This window comes from Falco biarmicus, chromosome 6 (assembly GCF_023638135.1).
Source record: "Falco biarmicus isolate bFalBia1 chromosome 6, bFalBia1.pri, whole genome shotgun sequence".
Classification (NCBI taxonomy): Eukaryota; Metazoa; Chordata; class Aves; order Falconiformes; family Falconidae; genus Falco; species Falco biarmicus.
In genome coordinates this window covers 36,477,171-36,504,938 of record NC_079293.1, presented here as the reverse complement: position 1 = coordinate 36,504,938, position 27,768 = coordinate 36,477,171, and the positions used below count along the sequence as shown (strand labels likewise).

At 41.0% G+C, this 27,768-nt stretch overlaps 1 protein-coding gene across 2 annotated transcripts in view; it reads right to left on the bottom strand.

The window, feature by feature from the left end:
• KLHL29 (kelch like family member 29) overlaps nt 1-27,768 on the bottom strand; it is a 405,364-nt gene that overhangs the window by 332,131 nt on the left and 45,465 nt on the right. For both annotated transcript variants that reach the window (XM_056343947.1, XM_056343948.1), the window contains exon 2: nt 3,754-3,860. The gene's annotated coding sequence lies outside the window, so the exon portion shown is untranslated. The remainder of the gene's footprint in view (nt 1-3,753; nt 3,861-27,768) is intronic.

Genomic DNA, 27,768 nt, shown 5'->3' with positions numbered 1-27,768 from the left:
AGGGCCTCTGTCCTCAGAGGTATTAATGGACTTGCCTTGACACACACAGAGCCCTGAACAACCCGCTCTGCCTTTGCAGTTGGCCTGTGTTGAGCAGGAGGCTGGACAAGATGACCTCCCAAGGTCTTTCCCAAACTGAATTATTCTATGAATATCATACCAAAACCAAGTGAGGTTATTCCTTTGTTTCCCTGCTGCATCCCAAAGCTTACCACAGATTCATACAAAAAGTGTGAGCTTAGACTTCTGTGACTAACTTTTTTTATTTGATTTGGCTTGCTCCTCCGGAAGAGGAGGAAATGGAACAAACCCAAATCTTTGCTTTCACCCACCTAAAACCACAAAAATGAAATGCAAAATGAAATCATTCTGTCCAAGCTCCTAAATGCATGTGGTCATTTGAGGTCTCACTTCAAGTTTACATATCTTCCTGACCCTCTCTCCTCCTAAGAAATACTCCAAAAAGTAATCAGTCTGCTGTGCAGAGAGACCCATGGTTATTAAAATTAACTGCATCACAGAAAAAGCTCTCAAGTTCTTCGTTTCAAATTCCTCCCCCCCACCTGCACTTTAGAAGAGGTGCTGCATACGATGAAAATTAATTCAGTTTGAACCAGAAAAAAACTGGGGTTAAGTACCTTCTCAGATGGAATACAAAAATTGCAACCACACGTGATTGTCAGGATATACAGGGCTACAGTCAACATGCATAAATACTTTTTATATCCCTCAGAAAAACTAAGCACGTTAAAAGGCCTTTTAAGGGGAAAAGCTGAGCTAGGAATATCCAAAAACAGTTAAGACAGACAAGCATGCAATTCCTACATGCAACCCGTTCCCAGAAGGAGGCTAAGTCCATCCTGGAATTCAAGCCCCTTTCAGACAGCTTCTCACACATAACAGAAGCCTTCAGGAGTAAGCCTGGAAACAACTGGCTTCTCACTTCCAATTTTTTTTTTTTTTTTCCTTCTTTTGTTACGACTAGATCACAGCCATGGTGAGCAGAAACACCCAGAGGCATACCATAACCTAACAGAATAACTTTGCAATAATTTGATATTCAGCCTAAGACTAGCCTCAGCATTTTATGTTGATATGACTAGGTGATCCTGAAACTTATCACAAGCTGGATTTGCTAGACATTCCCCACCACAGAAAGTGAATTAAACGGTCACTCATCACTATATGAGTTGCTCTAGTATAACTACTTCTTCATGAGTCAAACAACATTTCTCTGAATTAAGAACAAAACACTTCGTTGCAAGTTAAAGTCTTAATCCACATTTCTGTACTCTTTCTTTAATCCTTTCCGTTTATTTTCTGCTCAACTATTTTTCCCTGACTCAGCATGTTTAACCCCCTCTGCACCCCTTGCCATCTCAATGCTTCTTTTGCTCCCCTCCTTGGTAGATATAAACTGAGGAACTTGTACCTGATCTACAGCCACCCAGGCCAAAGTATTAATTATGATCCGAGCACTGAATAACTGATCTCCTCTTGGTCCTTCCCCGAAGGCCACTTACAAGTAAACCAGTCAGCAAAGCCTGCAGGAGCACAGGAGCATGTCTCCCTTTCCCAAGGACCACCAGATCAGCATGTCAAGCTAAGGCTGAGACTGTATTCCTGAGTGTCCATTCTCTGGCATATCTCCCAACATACGTGCTCTGGTATGTTATTCATCGCGAGGGCTACTAAAATAACCAAAATCTTGAGAACATTTTATTTAACTACAACTACTGTTGTTGGCATCTGCAATTTGTAGCATTGCACACACATGCAGGGACAAATATAAAGAAAGAATATAAAATAAAAGCCTTACTCATAATTCAGACTCAATTTACAGCAGCAATTTTATATATGTGTTATTATATACACTATTTATGACTGTGCACTGGCAGCACAGAAAAAGGATTAAATATACTCTCCCATACACACTTGTACACACCCTAAGCATACACACAATTTCCTGTTTTACCATGAACATACTAATGATAGGAATTGAAAAATATTTTTAAATTATCAAAACTACATAGAAAGCTTTAAGCCAGTTGCTCAGGGAAATATGCCCATTTCCAAGAGTGAAAGACTTGGAAATGGGCTTTCGCTGTTTCCAAAGTGTACTTCAAACTCATTTCTGGGAAAAGGCTGCCAGAAACATTTTGATCAAGATGCACTGGGGATATTGAGGTGTTCGATAAGGAATCCTGTGAAAGAACATCAAACACTGGTAGTAAGGATTGCACAACAGTGTGTGAGAAAGATTGAACAGATTAAAAATACAAAAATAAAATAAAAATAGGACTTGGTAGTTTTGGCAAACAACAAGTAGAACTTGAGCCAGCAATATGCCCTTGCAAGAAAGGCCAAGCATATAAATCCTGGACTGTGTTAGTAAGAGCAGCCAGCAGGTCCAGAGAAGTGATTGTTCTTCTTCAGGCAGGATTTGTGAGCCCTCCAGAACAAGAAGGTTTTGACATACTTGAGCAAGTCCACTGGAGGATACTGGTGGCTGGGACACAAGCTGAGCTCCTACAGACCTCACTATGTTTTTCAATTCCCCAAAAGGAAGGTGCAAGGAGACAGAGTGAGCCTATTCTTGGAAAGGCACAGAGATATGACAAGAAGAAAGAAGATGCAACAATGGAAATTAAGATTTTAGGTAAGGAAAATACCCTTCATGAGGTGGTGAAACATGGCAACAGGCGCCCAACAAAGTTTTGGAGTCTGCATCTTTAGAGATATTCAAAATCCAATTGGACATGGCTCTGTGCAACCTGCTCTAGGGGATTATGCTCCGAGCAGAAGTTTGATCTCCCCACATGCCTTCCAGCCTGAATTACTCCATATCTACATATCTGGTTGTGAGAAGACAGAAAACTGGTCAAAGGAAGCAAAGAAAGACATCAAACTTCACCAAGGGCCAGGATTAGCTCCATGAATTAAAAACAAGAGAAGATTGCAAAAAGAAGCCAGGAAAGGGGTGAGGCAAAAAAAACAGCAGGTTGAAAGAGAAGGTGGAAGCAGAGGATTAAGACTGAAGAAGAGGAAAAAAAACAAAAAAAAAAAAAGAAAAAACCAAATCTGTCTCCACTAAATTACACTTTCCTCCAGTAGCTGGGAAGTGAAAAAAAAAAAAAAAAATCCCACAAGAGCCATTCAACAATGAAGTCAAGTCTTTAAGGTTATATTCCGATGTGCACAGTAGAATTTGTAAAAAGGAATCAGTTCTTTCTTTCCCTCCCCCATGCCCCCAAGAAACCAAGTAACCTTTAAACTTCCTCTTCCAAATATTTAAACTTAATCTTGTGAACTTCACAGATATTTATAACTATGTACATTATGAAGAATGTTTCACTTGTAATATAAAAATACATGCACATTTGTCAGCTTACAACATAAAATATTCACTACATCCAGATAAGCATCTCATAGCTCTTAACAATTTCTTAAGATACAGGCCTATGAGTCTGTACGTATTAAAAAAAAAAAAGAACAAACCAAAATACCTTTGCTCCCTCTTGGAGCTACACCACCAAATTCAAATACCCTTAATCAGGTTTACAGCATTAGCAGTCATCCTACTACATTATTTTTCTTTTGTAACACAGACACTCAGTTGCACATGCTCCAATAGGGGCTTGCTGCAGTCACTGAAAGGAAAAGCAAGCACAGCCCAAACTGCATTTGTGTAATTAAATAAGAGACCATGAAATTAAAACAAACCACACCAAGAACAGATATCTGCACACTTACCCTGTAATATCCAGAATACGTATCAAAATCAGCCTCAGGTGTAACAGTCAGTAAACAGGACAGCAAACCCTTGCATTCAGCAGAAGGTTTCTGCAAAGCCAGATTCCCTAGAAAGAGTTGAAAAAAAGCTGTTTTAATACATGAAGATAAAGTCACTTATGCTTAATAAAATAGGCTTCAAATGAGCCACAGCACAAGAAAAAAAAAATAGCTGCACAATGGGAGACTACCATGATCAACATGAAGAATTTAATCCTCTGAGGGTGACAGAAATTTGTTACGAAGCACGGAAACTTAGATGCTGGTAGATACTTGTGGGTTAGCAAAGAATGTCTAATACCCAAGGTAACATGGTGTTAACCCTCTAATCAAGGATGTGGAGGAGACCAGAAAGAGTACAATATTTTGCTTAATTAATTGCTATCAAAGAGAGGACGGCGAATTCAAGCACTTTCAAAAACAAGGCAATCTGATTACGTAAATGTTTAATAGTGTTCTAGAGTCTTTGATAACACAGGTTTGCCCATGAAATCAAAATACTCCCAAGAGATAAATTTAAAGAAATATATCTTATTTTAATACCCAGAGTAAAATGACTATTCATTAAAGCAAAGCAGTTTTATACCTATGTTCTCCATCTCATACGTAATATATATTGAAGTAATCTTTATAACAGGAAGTGGCATGTAATCCTGCAAGAATGAACTGCTGTCATTATCTGCAAATCAATACAATATTTTTTTTAAGTGGATATAATAGTACCTATTGATTTCATGTTTTTAGCAGTGGAGTTTCAGTTTCCACTAAGAAGATTCTTACAGTGACAAGAGAGCTGCATACAAGTAATTGAGTTGCTACAAACTAATTTGAAGTTTACAGTGCACTTCCCTTGAACAATGCAATCAGGGCTTCCCTCCTGTTATCTCAGCTTAAGCTTTTTTCATTTTATATAAACTTTATGTTTTTGTGTAATTATAATAATTTTGAGGTGGTAGAGCAACACTTCACTAATCCTACCTGCAAGCTGTAGAAGGTTTACGACGCAAAACATCTCCTTGGAAAATATCTCCCTATTCTGCTAGCATGTTATTACAGAGTAATTGTATGACTTTTGCTATCTTTAAGTAGCCCGACAAAATAACTTTCCTTGTGAAAGCCTAAAACCGGCTCAGCACTGAAGAGCTTATATTCCAAAGAGATGCGGTGAAGGTGAGGGTGGTAAAAAAAAACAAACCAAAAACAGGAAACAGAAGCACATGGAAGAAATAAACGAATTATGCAAGGTCACTTGGCGGATCAGTCAAGCAGTGAGCTCCATTTCATCGTGCTCTATTCCTTTAAGACAGTTTAATAAAACTGGTAAATTCTAACTATATTTCTGCAAAAGAACCACATAGCAACTTTGGTTTGACTAGCTGAGCAAACGGCTCATGCTGCAACGAATGATCTGTAATGAAAGCTGGCTGCAAGGGAAGACATACCATCACACGGGGGAGGGGGGGGGGGGCGGCGGGGGGGAGGGAAATCAGACCACTATAAAAAAAAAAAGTTTAAAGAGATGGAATTAAAGCTAGCTGATACCCCAAAGTTAACCTCATAAAGCAAACAAGGACACAAGGACAGGTAGCCTGCAGCGAATATAGAGAAATTTACCAAGAATCCGGGGATCAGGTTAGGAAGCCCAAAGCCCTGACAGAACTAAATCTAGGCAGGAATCTCAAGGGCAACAAGAAAAGCTTCTATAGGTACATTGGTGATAAAAGGAAGACTAGGGAAAATGTGGGGCCTCTCTGGAAGGAAACGGGAGACCTGGTTACCCGAGATATGGAGAAGGCTGAGGTACTCAATGGTTTTTTTGCCTCAGTCTTCGCCAGCAAGTGCTCCAGCCCCACTGCCCACGTTGCCTTCGAAGGCAGGGACGGGGAGAATGAAGAACCACCCACTGTAGTAGAAGATCAGGTTCAAGACCATCTAAGGAACCTGAAGGTACACAAGTCCATGGGACATGGTGAGATGCATCTGCAGGTCCTGAGAAAACTGGCAGATGAAGTTGCTAAGCCACTAGCCATTGCATTTGAGAAGTCGTGGCAGTCTGGTGAAGTTACCACTGACTGGAAAAGGGGAAACATAGCCCCCATTTTTAAAAAAGGAATAAAGGAAGACCCGGGAAACTACAGGCCAGTCAGTGTCACCTCTGTGATCCTGGCAAGATCATGGAGCAGATCCTCCTGGAAACTATGCTAAGGCACATGGAAAATAAGGAGGCGATTGGTGACAGCCAGCATGGCTTCACTAAGGGCAAACCGTGCCTGACAAATCTGGTGGCCTTCTACGGGTTACAGCATTGGTGGTTGGGGAAAAGCGACTGACATCATCTACCTGGACTTCTGCAAAGCACCTGACACTGTTCTGCGTGACATCCTCATCTGTAAATCAGAGAGGCATGGATTGGATGGACGGACTACTGGGTAGAGAAGGAATTGGCTGGATGGTTGTACTCAAGGAGTTGTGGTCAACGACTCAATGTCCAAGCGGAGACCAGCGATGACTGGCGTTCCTCTGGGGTCAGTAATGGGACCGATGCTGTTTAACATCTGCGTAAGTGACACGGACAGTGGGATCAAGTGCACCCTCAGCAAGTTTGCTGATGGCACCATCCCTGGGAAGGGATGCCACCCAGAAAGACCTTGACGGGCTTGAGAAGTGGGCCTGTGCAAACCTCAAAGTTCAACAAAGCCAAGTGCAAGGTCCTGCACATGGGTCACTGCAATCCCAAGCACAAATATAGGCTGGGTGGAGAATGGATTGAGAGCAGCCCTGAGGGGAAAGACTTGGGAGGTGTTGGTTGACGTAAAGCTCAACATGAGCTGGCAGTGCAGGTCTGCAGCCCAGAAAGTTATCCATATCCTGGGCTACATCAAAAGAAATGTGATGAGCAGGTCAAGGGAGGTGATTCTCCCCCTCTACTCTGCTCTTGTGAGACCCCACCAGGAGTACTGCCTTCAGCTCTGGTCGCCCAACATAAGAAGGGCATGGACCTGTTGGAGCGAGTCCAGAGGAGGGCCATGAAGATGATGAGAGGGCCGGAGCACCTCTGTTACGGGGACAAGCTGAGAGAGTTTGGGTGATTCATCCAGCAGAAGAGAGGGCTTTGGGGGAGACTTATACTGGTCTTCCAGTACCTGAATGGGATCTACAAGAAAGGTGCAGAGAGACTTTTTGCAAGGGCGTGTAGTGATAGGAGAAGGGGTAATGGCTTTAAACTCAAAGAGGGTAGATTTAGATTAGATATAAGGAAGAAATTCTTTACTGTGAGGGTGGCGAGGCACTGGAACAGGTTGCCCTGTTCCCATCCCTGGGAGTGTCCAAGGCCAGGCTGGATGGGCCTTTGAGCAACCTGGTCTAGTGGAAGGTGTCCCTGCCCGTGGCAGCAGGGTTGGAACTAGATGATCTTTAAGGTCCCTTCCAACCCAAACCATTCTATGATTTATTATTCTATGAAAAAGACAAAACATTTAAATTTTTTAGTCCTTAGTTCATACAGAAAACAAAGCCCTGCCTAACCTCTAACCAGCTGCAGGTTAGTTTTTTGAAAACTTAAAGCAAGGTAATACAAGAAAGTAGTACATGGAAGGCCTGGGGAAGATGCAGATATGTAAACATCTTGTCCACACCATCCACCATCATTCCTGTCCTGTTATACAGAGCCCCATCCTCCTCCTTCACCTGCTTTGTTTACAGTGTTAAACTCATTTTGGAGTTAAGGCTTTTCAAATAGCTGGTCTAATTATTTATCTGTTTAACACTTCTCAAATTGAAAATGTTGAGACATTTCAAGTAAATATTTCTGACTTTCACAACATGACTAAAGAACTTCACATGGACTGCCTGAAAAAGCTCAAACGAAAATAGAATTTTTTGTTTTAAGTTTTGTTTGCTGGAAAGAGCACTGTTTTCATGAAGCAGTTTATGGAAACGAAAGAAAAAACTCAAGGGAGTAATTTCTTCTTTGCATAGCAACTCATCCTATCTTAGTTAACCCATCATCTCCAAGGGCAACACTGGGCCGGAGCTGCTCTGGAAGATCTCCTTGGGGAAACATCCACTTTTCAAAGTAGTCTCAGGACTCTTGTTCTAGAACTTTGCAGAACAGAAAAGGAGTCTTTCACAGTAATAAAAAAATAAAATGGCTTTCTGATTGAGAAGCAGCCTGAGAAGCCAATGACAGTTTTACATTAAGGAAACCCTTCACCTTCCCACCTCAATAATGAAAGACATTAAGAATATTTACAAAGTGCATTGCAGATTCTAGACAGCAGTGCCACAGGGAAAAGCAAAACAGACCTCACAGCTGGATACAGGACATCTGAAGAAAGAAGGATCAGAAGGGGAAAAAAAAATGAGCAAGAAAAGCAATAATCCATCACCATGAAAATGGTACACAAAGGCAGGCTTAAGTTCAAAATCTGTTTGCTTGCTCCTGGACATGCAGTCCCAAAGAAGAGTCAAAATTATTACTTGGAGCAACACAAAGACAGGATTAACAGTCTTTACTGTTTAACATACTGCAATTTACATTGTTTATTACCGTTTGGCTGAGTTTTTCTTCCCCCACTTTAGAAAGTCTTGGCTGTTTATATGAAAGGTGTTTTATCTTACCAAACCTTTACAAGTAGTTTCCATTGAGAGGGGAAGCAAGGAGAGCAACGCATGCCAGGTAGTTCTGAGTCACTACAATACAATACTGAAACTGGAAGAGGCAATAGCACAGCGAGGAGCTTTAAACACCACACCCAAGAGTTGCCACCTCTCATCATAGCGGACTATCTGTAAAGGCAAAGCCTCAATTCCTTGTATCAATACTTATTAAGTCAAAGGTACCTTACAGAAGCCTACAGCAGAAGCCTCATCTGTCCTTTAGGAGCCTAACAACCTCAATACAGACAGATCACACATCCTGTACCGTACCTAAGCTTCTAAATTAAATGACTTGAAGCAACCTGATAGAAAACAAGTACCTGTTTTAGATATTGCATCATTGTAGTCAAAAGCTTTCTGAAGCAGGCAGCTCATTGTTCAGGGTAAAACTAGCAGGAGACCAGACAAAACATGGTATAAGAAGTTGGCGTTAGCTCATGCACCCCATCAACATGGGCATTTTCATGAAGGGATGAATACTCAGAAGTGCCTTTGGCTCAAAGACCTGGTCAGTGAGAAGCAGGTCTGGATCTTTTGGAGAAAGCAGATATATCAACTGGATTCCCCCAAACCTCAACAAAATTGAGTTACCCTGCACCAACAAACAATGAGACGTGGTGACACCACGAGCAGCTAATGGAAAGCTCACCATGCTTCATCTAAGTACTAAATTAGAAAACAGATTTCCAAAGGGCAAGAAAGGATGAGGGAGAGTGATTTTATCTGATGTCAAGTCAAAGCCCCAGTTTTCTTATGCAGCAAGAACCCGTTTCAGAGCTTCTCTGTTACAGATGAAACATCCAAGGGCAATACAGCAGATTAGCTCATCCACCAAGAGCTGTGCAGGGTGACAGAAGCATATGCAGATTTAAAAAGCATCCTCCTGATCTAAGGTAAGATGAGAAGCATGCAGCAACATTTAGCGACGCAGTACTGCAATGAGGGATTGTTTCAGAGCTCCTCTGAAGCAGAGGCCACCCAAGAGCCTGCAGCAGAGGTGCACGACGTGGACATTAGTGAAGAAACAACGAACCATGCAGCACCTGCCCACAGCATCTCACTTGTAGTTAAACAGTATTTGGAAATGAAGAAGGATAAAGCCAAGGACATGGAGACAGTTATTGTAGGTTAATTAATCAGAATAAGTTTAACACAAAAATATTCTATGAAAGCCTGCCCGTGCAGACAACCTATAAATCAACTCTGAAGCGGAAAATGCTTTAAAAATGCCCTTTACAAGCTGCTCTGCACTGCAAACACAACCTCCCCCACAACAGGTACCACAGCTTCAGGCAGGGGCTGAAGAAAATGAACAAAACAGAGGCAGGGCTGGAGCATGCCCTCATTCCAAATAAACAAGGCAAAGGAAAGCAAATTGGGACAGGGCAGGGAGGGCAAAAGGGATGACTCCAATATGAAGTATAAACATTCTCTAGGCAGGCTACGTAGATGTTTTACAACCAGTAAGAGAAGGGTGCTTATAGGCAGTGTATCTGGCAAATCACCCTGCAAACAGCCAAGCTTAGCACAACCAGGAAGCCATACAGACACAGGAACGAAGTACAGGCTGACATACCCAAAGCTCCAAGTCCTGCACAGGTTAGGGACTACTGCTGCGCTGTCCCAGCTATCCTTAGCGTACTCAGACTGGGACTATTCCAGCTCTACAAGGAAAATCTCTGTAATTCCTGGTGTGACCTGTTGCCCTAACACTGTCAGAAACTGAGCAACTGGTCTGAGAAGGGAGTAATTATGGATCCCATGAGAACCTACACAGGCTCTGAAGTTGGGTGAAGTTGCAGCCAAGAGCTGCATACTGGGATAGAAAAAATAAAAACGCAGGGCTGGAACTGAAGGATGCATCCATTTTCAATCTCACTGACTTTATAGGAAGGAGTGACTGCCCTGCACTCTGATGCCCACAGAACACTATTGTGTATGTTGACCCTAATCTATTAATTATTACAGAACTTACAGATCTCTCTTTTCCTCAACTGAGGAGACAACTACTAATTTGCAGGCTAAAGCACTGCAAGGCCTGCAGACCCCACAGCATTTGCAAGCCAAAAGGATTCTGAAATGCTTGGAAAAAGACCACAATGCCACCAGTCCTCATCAAGGTCCCTAAAAATTTAAGCTGCAGCCACCAAGACTGAAGAATTGCCAGAGAAAAATGACCAGAGAGGAGGATGTCGGCAGATACCTGAAGTGCAAGTTATTTATGCAAGTCTTTTAACAGCAACAAATGAGAGCATCGCTGGATGTACTGTCTAACAGCTCCAGGTTTGAAATGGTAACAGCTAGATTCCTAATGCCACTCTGTATGTTTTAGTCAGTGTTTCTCACAATCATACTCATCTCTCTGAAAGCAGGCTGGGAACTATTAACATCTCTTCATCAAAGATTCAGACAGGCTGACAGTAACCCTGAGGTTATCCTGTGTTGTATATACTTTCAAAAAACTTCTCCAAACTTAAATGTTAGCCTGTGCTTCAAAAAGTTAAGCTGAGAAAAAGGAAGGGGAGAGTAATTTTAGCTCAGTATCTCCCTGTTCCATTACACTGACGAATTAACTCCTCCTATGACATCATGTAACTTTTGAGAAAACATTTGTGCTTTAGAACCAACTGTTCAGTATGTATTCCTGCATGGATAATCACTTCTTTTAACGGAAGTATACATCAATAATATTCATGGGGAGCTTTATAAGAGCTTGGAAAATATTTCTGACCAAACAAAAATCTCAAACAAGGATTACTCATAAAATGCTACATCAACTCTTTTGACAGGCATCTGGATTATGCTGCTCTTTAAAAGGGAAAAACAAAGATGCCACTTCAAAGTTTAAATGGAAACAGTGAAATATGCCATTAGAAAAATCAGATCTTAAACAAAGCTACTTTTGCAAACTCAAATGCAATGAGTAATTATGACAAAACTTGCCAATTTACACTTTTTCAAAAGATACTTTTAAAACACCGGAAGATGTACAGAGATCACAGGTTACTAATGAGTTTATAGACCTACAAGATCAGACATCCAGCATTAATAGTCTATTAAGTCTTATCTTTTTCTACAGATGGCTTTTAGTTGATGCTGTAAATGAAGTTAAATCACCTGCCCAACTGAACAAAACTCCAGAAGAAAATGTAGACAGACACTTTAGGATCCCATCCTCAAAAAATGTATTTCACTATCCTTCCCCTAAACCATGTTAAACAGAGCTGTATTATCCAGACAACACTAATTTCTGTGGCTTTCTGTATCAAGACTCACAACCAGATGACTGTGATTATGCAAACAGGAATTTCTTACTCATTCTAAGTTTATTTATTTTTTATTTGCCCAAAAAAAGCTCAAGGAAAGCTACTGAGATGTGTGGAGTTCAAAAGAGATACGCAAAATATTCACATGCAAAAAGAGACCACTGAGAAGACTGTTTATTCAAACAAATGCAGAGTTCTAATGAATCTGCAATGTTCAGTTCAAAATCATTCACCTGAATAGCGAAGTTGCTTTGAAGACAAGCACAGCCTAGTAAAAAGGGTAGATTTCCTTAAAGTGAAATCAGCTTCTTCAAAATTCATTGAAGTCCACTGGCTTTCCTGGAGATTTGATGAAGGTAACAAGCAAGTACATGTGTTAAAAGGTCTTATTTCTTTATTGAAGCCAAGACTAACAAAGATACCTTCTTCTGAAATGGTTTGAAGGCACTGGGATTAAAAGGCTGAAAAGTTTTAGGGCAGCTTGACTAAGATACCTTCCCAACTCTATTGCTTCAACAAAGCAGCTGAAGAGACCAGCATTCAAAGCACTGAAGCATTTGAGACTTAAAGGACCTCATCTTCTTTGACATCATGAACGGTCTTTCCCACGTTTGTTTTTTTTTTTTAAATTAATGGAAAAGTAGAAACAGACCAAAACCTGTTGGTTTGCCATTTGCAGATTTATTTTTTTAATAGAAAGTCCTACTCTTCGAGTTAAGACTCTCAGCGATTATCAGGGAGCCAGGTAACATAACCAGCTAACTGCAGGTAATGGGAAGACAGCCACATCATGCCTTTGTAACGTGGGAGGAATGCTATTAGACAGCTGGGGAGCAGCAGGATAGGAACAGGCTGCTGTAAAAGAGCCAGAGCAATGGCAAAGCCAGTACCTGGCTCTTAGCAGAGTCTTCTGTGTCCCTCCTTGGCTTACGTGAAGCCTTGCACAATGCAAAGACAAACTGAACAGAGAACAAGAACTGCACTTGGTTCACGATGTACCAGAGACAGCAGGGATCAGGGGGGAAATCTAAAAAGCTCATTCTCTTGGGTCTGATGCTGCAAAATGGGAAAGGTGAGCACAGTATCATTAGCTTGGAAAGAATAGCCAGTGCTTGAAAGGGCAAAAGCAACCACTACTCTTATGATCTGAACTAACACTGCCATACCCCAAGAGACTGTAACAACATCCTTATGCAATATTCAGGTATAAAGTAGTCTGAAAGGTAAAAGTGTAGCCAAGGTAATAACACTGCTACAGGGTGGTATGGCCAGCAACATTCTGGATCCCAAAAAGGTTTTCAAGAGCTATGAGAGTCTACCGGCAGACTACCTTTGGGTATAGAAGGACTGACTGAAATCACCTCTGAGTCTACAAATACAGTCTCCATTTTCTCTCTGATTCATTTTGGACTGAAAAGTTCACCACATCCAGGGAAACCATTCTCACTGCAGGGACCAACACACTTTTTACTGACCAGATAATCCTAGAAGTCCCTTTTTGACCTTAGTCCAATTCTCTTGCATATTTTAACACACAGGACTCAATTTCTTGCCTTGTTCAGGAAGAAGAAATAAAAATCCTGTCATGAGTACCAAGTTTCTAGTGATGCCTTGGGGGTGTTGGTGAAAGGCTTTAGTGATTAATTATTCCTGCTGTCAAAACCTATTTGTTTTTTCAATTATGAATTTTCTTGGCTTTCATTTCTAGAAAACAAATCTTGCTATATTTTTGTTCACCAGACTGAAGACTCTTCCTTTCTTAAAATTTCCAATGTAGAAAAGCTAAGCAATTCTTTCCTTCTCTTGGATTAGGGTAATGAGTGATTGCAAGAAATCCCAGTGGCTTAAAGGCATGTCTTTCCACCCCTTCGCCACCATTATCACTCTTCTGCCATCTCTCCCTACCTCATCAACCTCCCTGAGGCGCAGACCCAAACATAACATTCTGAAACCGTCTGCAATATGGTCAAACCCAGATTTAGCACAGCCTCCCTGAAGTTCTCCTGTGGATGTACACAAAAATTACCAACAGAGACAGCAGCTTTGTCCTACTAAGTCAGGTTTCCCTGGTGCCAAAGGCAGGGGTGGAGGAATAACTCTCTTTCCTCCTCTCCACTGACTTCAGACGGAGCCTAGGACACCTGGTTTAGAGTAGAATACTGAATTTTAAATGGCTTAAGTTGGGCAAGCTCAATTCCCATCCCTCACACATGCCAAATCAAATTATTTTGTTGTCATTTCTCAATCAAAATGGTGTCACCAAGTCAAATGCTTTGTAGAAGCCATAAATATCAAACTTGCAATCACACTAGAACACTTCATAGATATCAGGTTAGCTTGACAGGATTTATTTTCTATAAGTTTTGTTGATTGGCATTAATTATATTTCTCTTCCTCAATCCTTTATCAGCTGTCCCATTTATTATACCCCAAATCAACATTAGAATGACAGGACTCAAACTCTCACACCTTTGAGGCACAGATCTTGGCCACTTTTCCAAAGCAATGAACCAAATTTCCAAAGCTGACTGCCAGGAGCACAGTGGCGTAACAGAGCTCAATCTCCTCTTTCCACCTCCCAATTACAACACTAAAAAAAGATCTGTAGCTTAATTTGTCATCCCCAAAGAAACAGCAGAATAAACAGATCAGTTACAAAAGATCCCCTTTAGAGGAAAAATAAAGCAAACTAAGACAGAAGAGGAAGTGTGGGAGGTGAGCAGGTTACAGTCAATCAAACTTCTGATTCCATGAGAATAATCAGAAAAAGAAGCAATTCCTGCACAGCAAGAATTTGTTCTCCTGATGTAAATTGTTGACTTTAGCACGTACGACCATCGCAGAATTCATTCAATTGTGTGAGGAGATCATGCTGTTAAAATTGAGCTGCTAGATTTAATTTAAGAATTAGGTTACATAAAAACATAGGGTTTAGGCTCTTTACGTATGGTGCTGAGAAACTTTCATCAGTGGGTAGCCTGAGAGCTAACCTTCCCCAAGAAGAATCAGCACTGCCTGCAATCATCCAGATGCCTATATGAGAGCTAAGTAGAGGGAAAGAGTTTCCTTAAAGGATTCATGTTTTCCTGGCAATCATGTTATTTTCAGTTGCATGCTTGGTGGGTGGCGCATCAGCGCTACCTCCAGTGCCTCCCCATGAGCAGGCCTCCTCAATAAGCTTGGTGGACAGCCTCCACCCAACTACTTTGAATGAGGCATTACAGCAAGTCCTTTCACATCATTAAGGTACTTTGTGATGCTTTGACCACATCTAGAGACACATGAATACTCCAGGTGAAGAACCGCAGTGCTTCCCTTAACAAACTTGTTTACAGCTCTGACCAAAACACATGCACGTTCAGCAGCTACATAGATAGCAGAGAACCTGTTTCCGTCTTAACAAACCAGCACTGGCGCAGTCAGGAAGGTACTCATTTTTAAAGTCAGGCAGCAACCATGGAGAACACTACTGTTATTTGTCTTATAGCCCCAGGCAGCATCCTGCAACCTGTCATCAAAGGCTTTAAATAAGACCATCACACACCCATTTCTCGATATGAAGAACACGCTCATGACAGACAGTATGATGATAATGCCTCAGAGCCAGAGATGCTGCTGTTTACTTCCTCAGTTTTCTCCTCATGGCCTAACGGTGGCATCAAAAGACTCCACAGCTCCAACTCTCTGCTGATGTGCTTTCCAGGCAGAAGGTCTCCATCTCATCTAACATCTCCATTCAAATCCGCCTCACTCAGCGCTCTCTCTTACGGTTCTCATTTGTCATATGCATAATTCAGAGACTCTCAAAACACCAACTGCCTTCGTGTGATTAGTCCAGGTTCTAGATCACTTCCACAAGCTATACAACCCAAATGCCACATTACAGGCACATGCTATTGATGAAAAGGTCTATCAAAACCATTTTATTGTGCTGCATGGCTTCTGCAACTACTCACATTCAGATGTACAAGGCCAGTGCAAAATAATGAAGTTTTGTAGCAATCCAGGACAAGTCAACTGACGATGTCCATGCTCCTGAGATTTTAAAATATGCTGGGTCTCATGAGCCAAGCAGGGAAATCGAGTTATCAGTAGAAAAAAAAAATGTTGTCCCATGTTTAATCAGTTCTTCCTTCCTTTGCACCAAGTCCGACTGGGTGGGTCATCACCTTAGTTACTAACTTCTGACTACATTACTGTAATTCTCACAGAAACGTGGGCACGACCTAATACCCAATGGGAAAAAGTAAATCTATCTTTGATGTCTCATGCATGGAGGTTATGGTTTGGCATTGGACCTTCATGGATGTGCACGTAGCATGAGCACGCCTCATCTTCAGAGAAAAGCAATGTTGTACCAATTTCCAGGATGGTGGCTGAAAAAAATTCGCTATTTTAATCGAAAGGTCAGGGATAGCACAGGATCTTAATCTATAGCTCAGTCCATACAGATTGCTGTTCAGTACATAACACGTGACTCGCCCGTTTCTTTGGACTCTTTCTCCCAAACTACAACAGACAGCCCCAGAATTAATCTTTGTGATTGCAAAGGTAACTTCTCACCATAGTGTGGCCATGGGTTATTAATGAGAGTCCTGATCAAGTACACATTCAGTCCAAATCATTTGCTGAAAATTTATCCTCCTATAGGCTATATAAATACATAATACATCTACATTAACCTGTGTGACACTTGAAGCAGCCTTTGCAGCAATCTGGCCTACTTTATCTCCAAAGTAGACTCTTATACCTCATTTGAGTGAGCGAGCACACATTTTAAATAATGATGAGAGACTCCAATTTTCACATTTTCATGGATGCAGTGTCAAATCTATTTGTAATAAGATCATCTATTATCTGTCAGTACTGAGCAAACTAGGCGAGAAAATAATGGTTAGTAGTATTATTATCTGGAATGCTGATGAAAATTAGCACGAGGTAAGTGCAGTCATTGAAAACGGAAGTATTACTTACTGATTGCTTAGTCCAGCCTGCCTTAAGTTATTTCTAATATGAGATCAGAAGCTGCTGGTGTTTTTTTTCTTCAAAAAGTTAATTTCTTTCACCCGCTCATTTTTAAACACAGAATATTTAATTCACTGAAGCATTCTTGAGCTTCACACAGTAGAACTGTTTACAACAAAACTTACACCAGTGCCAGAGAGAAGAACAGGATATGTCACCAACTCATAAGAGAAGGACTAAAGCTGGGAGTTTCACCCATTTGATCCTGACTTTATGGCTTACATGTGGACAGATATGTTACCCTTTATTGGACACGTCATCAGTTACAGGAAGAGCTGGAAGGCTGGCATATCTCCTTGTTCATTTTTTCATCTCCAGCCTAAAACCCAAGGTGAACAAAACCCAGTTAGACTTATTGCCCCAAGAAGCAAAGCAGCTTTTCCTTCCTGAAAAAAAACACATATATTTGTGAGTATATCCGGGGATTAGCAATACAACCAGATTACAGAGTCTTCAACGTAGCAGCAGCCTCTTCTGAAACTAGATGAAAGAAATACCTGGTGGTAAGGATGTCACCTCTTCATAACTCACTTGGTCTCTTATCCCTTCTTCACTTCCCTAAACCACATTCAAGTGTAAGTTTCAGATCACTTCTGTGGCAAGACGACACATCATTAACCACTGCTGCTTCCTGCCAAGCCTGTTTTGATACCACGGCACAAGGCTTCAGCAGTAGGTGCCTTCAGTGCCACTGCTGAAAGAAGCCCTGGAAAAGCTGCTGCATGCCCACATGGACTGAAGAAATGAGATGTGCTTCACCAGATCCACCCGAAGCTTGTGCAGACCAACAGAAAGAGGATGAGAAATCAACACTGAGGGGGAGGACAGGTCTTCTACTGAAGTTACACATTATGACAGTGGCAATACTATCTGAATACACCCACATGGTCTTCTCTTTGGTTTGCTCACAACATATTCAAGGGTGGGGGAAAAAACGTAACCAAAACCAACTAGATAGCAAACTGAAGCATCACGCTTTGATGCTGATATGACATTTTAATGGATTTTTTCATACCCATTAAAATGACCCTTATTTACAGAAGAAATACCTTTTTTTTAATGGCTATGAATGAAATAATTTTAGATGGCCACTAAATGGAAAACTCTCACAAAAGAGTAAAACGTTTTTTTCCCTTAAGAAAGCACTATGAAATTCATACTAAGTTGTATTAAAGTAAATATTTCTCAGTTATATGGGATTTAGATGTAATAATTTCAAATATAATTTTTAAGTAGTACTAAAACCTAGGTTTAATCTAAGGGCTTAAACAGACTAAGGTTTAAAGAAAATGTTAAATGATATCTTCAGAATATAAGTAAAAGAATAACAACTTGAAAACATACAAAAAATATCCATGGAAGGTGGTCTTGCCATTTGAGGTCAATTCAACCATGTTTGTGTATTTAAACACTGTAAAGCTCATAGCTATATTATTACTCTTATTAGTGCTTAAGTGTTACTATTTTTATCTTTTCCTTCTGTAACCTTTCCCAAGAATCCAGATTTTTCAGCCTTGGCTGTCCAGAATTATATTTTTTCTTTCTTTGTTTCAATATAGCCAGCAGTTAAAGTATTTTCTTGGACCAATGCACTGAAAATAAGACCAAGAAAAGTTAATTTCTCAGTCACAGGCTGGGAAAAAAGCAAGACAGATAGATATATAGCCTAATATTACAAACTTACAAGCATGAGGCCATATAATAACCAGTTTTGGTCCCTAGAAGTACATGCAAGCATTTTTGGAAAAATCTCATTACAGCACCTAGGTGCATGGACACCAAAAGTTTACATGTATGTCATTCTCTTTGAAATCAATAAAACTGAAAAACTCTAAAGCCTTGATAAACACAGGTTATGGGGCAGGTCAAAAAGGAGGACATAAATATCCAAGCCACAGCTCTGGCAAGCTTTATGAACTTACATCTATGGTATCAATGACTTAAAGGCCACTTCTGTGTGGGTTTTTCTCTACTTAGCCTGAAAGCTTTCAGGACTGTTGTTCTGTTTTCATATGTACCAGAACTGCACTAGTTGGAGTAATGAGGCTGCAGTCTAGCAACTAAATGAAGCAGCACCCAAACACTACTAAGGACTCAGCCTACTTTGCGTAAAACATCAACACCCTTCACAAAAAAAAAAAAAAAAAGGTAGTGTAAGATACTGCCTACAGGTATGACACACATGAGAAACCTAGGAGCACTGCATCTCGTTCCTCCCAGGCGCATCCCAGAAGCAGGGACCAGACTCTGGCCTGCAGTCTGGTGCCACAACCATCAGGTCCTGTGAGTCACAACCACCAGTTCTGACTCATTCCGCATCTCTCATCTCCATTCAAAACAAGGAGCTTCACTGATTATAGGTGTTCAGAAAGACATCCAAAGTATGGCTTGCTATGAATTGATCTGTTATAAATTTAATAAAGCTACAATATTTATTACCTAAATAATATAAAGCTTTAAAACCTAATAGTGTGCAGATAGAGTATATTATTATGATTAGTAAAGAGTGGTATAAATTTAAGGTATTTAGTTGCAAGTCATAACATTTCAATTATTACTAACTGGAGAATATTATCGAAATAAGTTATATGCAATAGAGAGCAAAAAGAAATCAATTACTTAAATGAGTATTCTTTGTTTTCAACCCTAAATAATTTAAAGCCTAAAGACTGCAGTCATTTTGATTTAGAGCATTTCACCCTGACATACACTTGGAGTAAAAACAGAAGTGCTTAGTAAATCACCTCTAAAATAAATGGGTATATCAGGACAGAGTGAGAATGGAGCTATGATAGAGATGAGAAACGCTTCAAGAAACCATCAAGGCAAAGGATGTGGCTAATGCTAAAGAGGCACAGGAGCAAGGGCAGGAAGGAGAGATGCTTCTGGATGAGCTGGCACTGGAGTGTAAGTGGCCTGTGTCAAATTCTTGGGGTTCACCACCCTCCTAATGACCCACCAAAGAGGAACAAAATGTGCTTTTGCTCACTACGTGCCACAACTGGCAGGTGAAAGAAGGTATGCAGCTTTATTTTGGAAGTTTACATGAACACTTAATGGGCCAGAAAAACATTTGTGGAGTTTTGCATTATTAAGTAATTTCTCTAATTATAAAGTGACTTCAAGCACCACTATTGCTGCAGCAAGTCCTTTCCTATTATAGGGCCCATTGTTTAAGCAGCTGTGTGTGAGCACACAGAACCCCCGCATGCCAAAGCGAGCATCTCCTAAGTGTCACTTCTACCCAACCATCCTTCCTCCAGCAGGTAATCTGCACATCATCTATGCTGACCTCTCCTTAATTTATAATACCTTTCTGTCATAAAGCAATTATCAGCATTTGACACTAGCAGCACTTGCTAGTTTGAAAAGCAATCAAAATTTAGGAGCTGTCTCTTGCAACAAAAAAGCATTCACAGAAGTAGCACTACAGAAAAGTTGCAGCATGCAAGCCATCAGTCTAATTCTGCCTCTATCAATCACACTAGGTCTCGCTGAATAGTGATGCACAGGCAAGCAAACAGCAATGTTTACGAGGTGCAGCTGGTGGTACTTACATTAACAGCAAAAGCAGCATCAGTTAAATTAACATTCTTCATTCTTTCATTGCTCATTATGGTTTGACAGACATACCCGCAGTCCACAAATGACTTGGAGCAAGAGAGCTGTCTAGCATCCTGCCACGAAACAAGACCACCTAATGGGAGCAGCCACTGTAATTAAAACTCTGGAAACTAAGATTTATACCAGTTTAAGGATGCAGTGGTGGGTATTATGACCTACTTTAAGTTTATTAAAGGAATCGTGAAAGCCTGTGCTGTTACTCGAGTGAGAAATAAGAGCCTACCATTTGTAATATTTGTCTGATAAAAGTGACTTGAGTGTTCTTTTGATCTAGGAATAGTTTGTGTTGTTTCAGGTCTGGAGATGCAGGAGGAGAGGAGAGAAAAAGCTATTACTTAAGTATTAACTAATCAGCTTCCCCAGGAGAATGCTCTCCCTAAGTCTTATTCATTCAAGTCCACAACATTTTCTTTGATGGGGAATTGCAGCAACTGGTTCTGCTTAAAAATTTACAGCCACATTTAATCGCTTGGATCAAGAAACGTTAATTTCATCAATTCAAGGCTGTACTTCATGCAACTGTAAGTATCAGAGATGAACACTGTACCAAAAAGGGGGTGAAAACCCACCAGTATTTTATAGAAGCATCTATAAAGCTCCTGAATTAGAGCTAACCAAGTAGTGGAATTGGTTCAGACTGGAACTCAAGTGCATTAAGGAGCAATTAACATCAAAAGAAGTATGTTTAAGAAAAGAGAAGTCACAGGGACTTGTAGTTATACACCACCTTTAAAACACTGTGCAAATGAGTCTTAATACTCTTAGTTATTAAGCAGAGATTAGATCATGGAAGACAATTCAGCATTTGCAGAAGATGCTGCACAAGGAAGGAACCACAGAGGAACATGTCACATGGCAGTGTGACACCCCCACTCCCTGCCAGGCACATGGCATGGCAAGGCATGCCAGGAGCAGGGCTTGCAGAAGACAGGTTGCTGGGTGGGCAGGAGTGCAGCGTAAGCCCAGGAAATGCTGCAGAGAGGAACCGATCATAAAATCTGGCTCTCTAGGAGGAGATAAAAATCCTCATTTCAGCTTCCTAGGCATTATTCTCCCTACTGGAATTTGCTCTCTGTTCCATCTCCCTTCTCCTCTGCCGAGAGCAATAAAAAGGGGGAGGGTTTTTACCTCTTTCCCCTTAAGCAGTTCAAAAGCACCATTCCCCTTCCCTTCAATGGCTCAGTGGTTGAAGCCCTTGCCTTAAATACAGGCATTGGTGGTTCAATCCCCTCTGCTGTCTGAGGTCTGGAATCCCACCTTCAGCTCCCAGGAAGCAGCAGCCATAACCACCATGCCATCAAAGCATGGTCTGGGATGTAAGGACCTGTTCCCACCTCTCCCTGCAGGGTGGCTCTCCTAGTCCCTGCTGCAGCACAGGAGGAAGGCAAGCTTGGTCCCCCCACCTCTGCACTCCCATATGGGGCAAAAACAGCTCTGCCATCTCATACTATACACTTGCATGTACATACACACGCTTGTGAGCTCCAGGCATCCAAAAAACCAGAACAGAACACTAAAAAGGCTCTCCGCCTGAATAAATATATTCTACCATTAAACAACATTCAGCAGGTCAATGCTAATTCTCTGGTGCAACATAGCTCCCATCTTTATGCCCAAACTCTCCTCTAGAGATGTATTTCTGTCTATCTGGCCTCCAGAGACATGCCCACACCTGGGCGTGGTTCAGGCAAAGCCCTCAGCCAAAACCCTGCCCAGAAGCATGTGAAGATCACCCAAATAGGCAACTACACTTGTGCCTGTGCCCTGGCCCTATTTAATTTACCAATATAGATGTAGCCATACAGAATCAAGCTGAACTTAAAATCAGAGGATTTAAAGCAACCTTTGATATACAGAGCCTAAAGAGGCCCCTTAAGTGGCAAGCACCTGGATGGCGTAACTCACAGTCAGGACTTCAGCCTGTGCTGCTTCAACTGGCAACTTAATGCAGCAGGTATTGGGGGAGGAACAAAAACCCTCAAATCCAAACCCCCACATTTGTTGTGATCAGCTGCTCTACTTCCTGTGAAACATTCCCACTTCTTGTGCAAAGCATGCAAGTGAGTTAATTAGCTAAGGGCACACCTGCATTTAAGAGCTCTTCTGAGAAGACCCTATTACTCTGGCATGCCACCCCAGCAGCCTGGGGGCTTGCTGCTCCTCACCCAGAAAGCTGTTTTACAACAACCAGCTTCCTGACACAGAGGGCTGAGCAAAAGCCCCATCGGGAACTAGTTAGCACCGATCGTGTTTTCTTCCTTGGTATCTCCAAAAAGCTGGGCAAAGGCACTGGTAGTCCCAAGGGAACATACACAGCATCTCCCCAGCACTCCCACCTGGGAACTACACTCCCAACCTGCTGGGGAGACAGCCTCTGATGCCCAAATGGGACTTCTGGCCAACCTCCACATGCAACAAATACCCAAGTTAATTCACCAAGAAAAGCTTTTCTTTTTTCCAGGAAGTTTAGCAGGTGCTAGAAAAGTTTCTTGCAATACTTGCCCAAGGGCTGCAGATGAAAACCAATCTAGAGCTCCTCGCTCCCCCACTCATTTCACTGAAATCCCAGTATCATCAAGGGCTTTGCTGCATAGGGGTATAGTTTTGCTTGTCTCTCATGATGAAATTACAGAAATGTCTATAGAGAAATGTCATTTGGGACACACATGGGGGAAACGGCTGGAAACTACTGAGGTTTGTGTTAGTTCTATGTAGTTCACCCATTATTTAATACAGGTGATTGTTTTAGAAAGATGCTGCCTGTCACAAAAAGATATAAAGAAACAATGCTCTCCAACTGCTTTATTATTTTGTTGCGGATTTTTCCTTTGAATGTTTTGGGGTTTCTTTTCCCACCAAGAAATAGGTTAAGTTATTCTTAACAGAACAACTGACACAGTACAACTCCTCTTGTATATTCTTCAGCCAGAACAGATACACTCTGCTTCCCAAAAAACATGTTTACTTGGAGGACAAAGATATGTAAACACTGGAGAATTAAGTTTTCTGCAGATGACAAGTTGAAATTTCAGGGGTTATTTCCTCCCTACATCAGTTTGTAATATTGGAGTCCCCTCTAAAACTCTGCTTTGCTGGCATCTTAGAAGCTCAAGGAGATACATGTGCCCAGTTGTTAAATCACCTCATTGTTTCTAGTGCCATAGGATCCGATCCAAAGTTCACATTGTATTACTTTTCATTGATTGTAAGGAATCTTGGACTCAACCTAAAGTCCTTTGTTGTCTGCAGAAATGCTGCTGGGAAGGATCTCACTAACTGCTTCATGGATATTCATATAGTTGATTTAATAACTCAAGGTCTAATGAAGCAATTAGCTGATTAAGGCTACAAAAATCCTCCATCAAGCAAGCTTTATTTCTTACAAAAAATCCTCATATGTACAGTGGTAACTCAGCTTCCGCCTTCCATGTGTTACAACTCATTACTGTTTAACAAACATGAAAATCTCTGAATTTAAAACTTCTTCCAAGTTACTTTAGTGAAATACAAGCCCAACAAAACACCTCAGAGCTTCTCACAGCTACTAGGTATCCAAGTACAGAACTAAGTATCTAACTTAGAATACTAAGATACCTAGAACTAGATACCTAGAACTTAGATACTAAGTATCTAAGTACTAGGCATCTAAGTACAGAATCAGCTATTCAAATTGAACTCTTATAACCTAAGAGACAAACCTTATGTGCAAAGCAGCACATGCTCTTTTTTTAAACCAGGTGCAAGCTTGGGAAAACGTGTTATGTTGTTGCTAATAGCGATCACCAACTGGGATTTGATAAAAGGACAACTAGGCTTAGCCTACTTCAGAAAGGGACTCATTAAAATACAGAAGAAAAGAAAAAGCACTCAACATAAACAAGATATTATCCCCTGCAGCAGTCCCCACCTGTGACTAGGTGCATTACCAGTGACATGTAACACTGTCCAAGATCCCAAGGAAAGCTGGAGATGCATGCTTGCACTTTTTTTCACTGTAATTCCGTGTCCCATAAATGAAAAATACTTGAATAATACTCATGTTGCATACAGAAGACATTCTTAATTTTTTAAAAATATACATATATATATAGCTTAATATAGTTACAGATACCGGAGCAAAGCTAAGAAACCTACACATAGTAATGGACTGAGGATTACAGATCAGCATGCCATACTACATGACAGCAAGTCAAGTCTGATTTTGGGACTTCTGATACAGACAGATTCTGCAACTAAATAGGAAGGGGTGTTTCCCTGCCATGCACACAAAACTGGATCTAAAAAAAATTGAAAGGAAAAATTTTTTGTAATCATCACAACTCTCAACAGTATATACTTTCTGTGTAAAAGGATGGAGCACAACTAGGAATGGCAATGCATCCATCTCTAACGAGAGAAAAAAATCATTTAAAATTTGACATAATCTTGGCCAGTGGTCTCTTCTTTAGGATCTGCATGTGGACATGGCAGAGAAGACCTGAGAACATCCTGGCAACTTTGTGCACTACACCAAGAGTTGCAATTTTTTCCAGTATAGGTTAAGTCAAGACAGGCAGGTCAAGAGCAGCAAGGATCACATGAAAAGCAAGTAATTCCCTGTGTTACAGACTGATTGACTTCCCAGTTACTTGAAGCAAGACTTGACAAGCAGAGGTACGCAAGCAGGGTGGTTAGGTCAATTAGCCAAACAAGGTTGCCACCACAAAGTGTACACTAAAAGAATGTCTCAAAAATCAAAATTTAGAGAAATTATCTGGATAGTGAGGCTGACAAGCCAGTTCTGCACATGGACATTCAGGAGCAGTGGAAGACAGCTACTATGGCTCTGCCACTTGTCAGTTACCCACCAATGGTTTAACTTCTACTGCACTTCATAAATGTCTCCTTGCTGAGTTAGTCAAATCCCTTCAATGACTTCACAGGCTGGTCTGGCTGATGAACTGGATGCTGGAGCGCTCACATCCCCCTGTTACCAGCAGCACAGCACCACACAGCTGGGGAAGGCACGGAGGAGTGGCAGTAACATATTCCAAATGCAACAGCAATTTCTAAAATGAATGCTTCTCTACCCGCTACAATTATAGCTCTCCGGGATAGTAGAAATCAGCAAGGTTAAAAGCTATACAAGTAACAGAGAAAACAGATGAGCATGTTCTCAAAATCCAAAGCTTATGTCGATGTTGAGGAGTGGGTTAAGAGACATAACTAAATATAAGAATTCATTATAGACATGATGAACGAAGATGGGAAAGTGGTTCTCCCTCCCTGCAGAAAGAGCAACATTAAATTAGGATTTCTAATGCTGAAAAACTGCTGAAGGACTGGGAGCCAATTAACAGCTAACTTCTGCAAGCTGCATTTCAAATGTGATATAGGAAAATGACAATTACAGGATACTGCAAACCAACAGACAACTGTGCTGCTGAACTCGCAGCTTGCTACAAACTGTGACAGTGTCCTCAGCCACGACATCTGCTTACATTGGAGAATCCCAACAACAATGAGAAAGAATTAAATTGGTAAGCATCTTTGGAAATAAATATATAAAAATAATAATAAAAAGAGTCAGGATGGCAAGAGACTGACAGAATCGCTCTGGGGTTTCTTGTTGGTAGAATATTCATTCTGCTAGTAAGATATCTACCCATAGATCAGATTAAAAACCTGTCTATTGGAATGAAAACGTAGCTCAGCTTATCCAGGATATTAAAGTGTGTCGTGCAGCTGACATCTGATCTGATCACTTTTCATGCAAAGCAAGAACAAAAAAACCCCCAAACTTTAAAAAGGCAAAACAAAAAGTACTGAGAAAAAATCCCTGTTGAAGGGCTAAACACGATTACAGTGGCAATTTCAGATCAGTATCAATAAAAGATTTTATGGACTGTAAGGTGCATATCCAACACAACTCAAAATTGACATGCTATAGGCTATACGCCAACTGCTTCCCACAATGGAAGGTAATTTTGGAGATGCAGAGATCAGAGGCAGGGGATATTTTCTGTAGAAAGACGATACAACACATTTCTCACACAGAGCTTCAGAGAAATAAGCTGCTGACATTAGGAATAACATGAAAAAGGAAACCAGTCTGAAAATAAGAATTATGTAGTTAATGATACTAAACTGTTAGTTTTTAAAGGAGCTAAAATAAAATGCCTTGTACATTCAAGGGCCTGACTCAGAAAGCTGCTATCACCTACAGACAAAGTAAAAACAAAAGAATGTAATGGGAGGATATCCACAAACTTTGGAGAGGTGCTAAGCAGGCCAACTCCATTTAAAAACACTGGCTTTAACAGAGAAATTAAACAGTCATGGCTAAGCTGCTTAACATTTCACACTAGACAATGGCATGAAAGATACAATAACAGCAGCTTAGGGGAAAGCTGCCAGTGAAAATCAACTTGGAGAAAGTGTTGGAACTCTGGGATAAAGAGATGACTGATTAAGAAAATCCCCAAATTCTTCCAGACCTGGAGAAGCCCACAGAAGAAAAACAAGAGAATTATACTCAAAATATCAGATAAAGATGATTTAAAGAGACATTATGCTCCTTTCAGCAGTAAACAAGACTTTTCTCCCAGCATCATTTTACCATGAAAAACAGAAGCAGCAAACCTGTAGTTAACCCAAAGTCTTCCAGCTCAAAATCCAACAACAACATACCAAATGGAAAATGCTACCCAGTGTCTTTTCCTTAACCACCGGGGCAGGATAAGCCCCCCCATGACACCCTCACAGATACCTTAAGTGTTGTGACATGGAACAAAGGTAAAATATCACCACCACCCCCATGTATCCTGCACAGTTAAACTCAAATTCAAACAATCCTAAAAGAGTTACTAGTGCCAAGCCTCAACACCCAAACAAGCCCCAACACCACCTTCTCTCACCAGAAGGGCACTGTTAACACAGACCTCGCTCCAAAACGCATGAAAAATTATCCACTACTGCACTCAGTAACACATTGAGTGAGACACTGGAACAGGCTGCCCAGAGAAGCTGGGGATGCCCTATCCCTGGAATTGTTCAAGGCTAGGTTGCACGGGGCTTGGAGCAACCTCATCCAGTAGAGGATATATCTGCCTATGGCAGGAGGGTTGGAACCAGATTATCTTCAAAGGTCCCTTAAAACCCAAACCATTCTATGATTCTGATTAGAACAAATTTGATGATAAACATATCTTCTCTGAGTACTAACTTGGCCAGCGTACTAATAAAGATTGAAGTCTGTAAGGGAGGGGGTTCCATCCTACACTATTAACTTGATGGGGGGGGGGGGAGTTATTTTTTAATCTTAACTGGCTGAAAAGCCCAAGGCTCAACAGTCCCAAGTCAAACATTTTGTAAGAAGGGAAAAGAACACAAAGACACAAACAATTCATCCAACTTCTGAAGA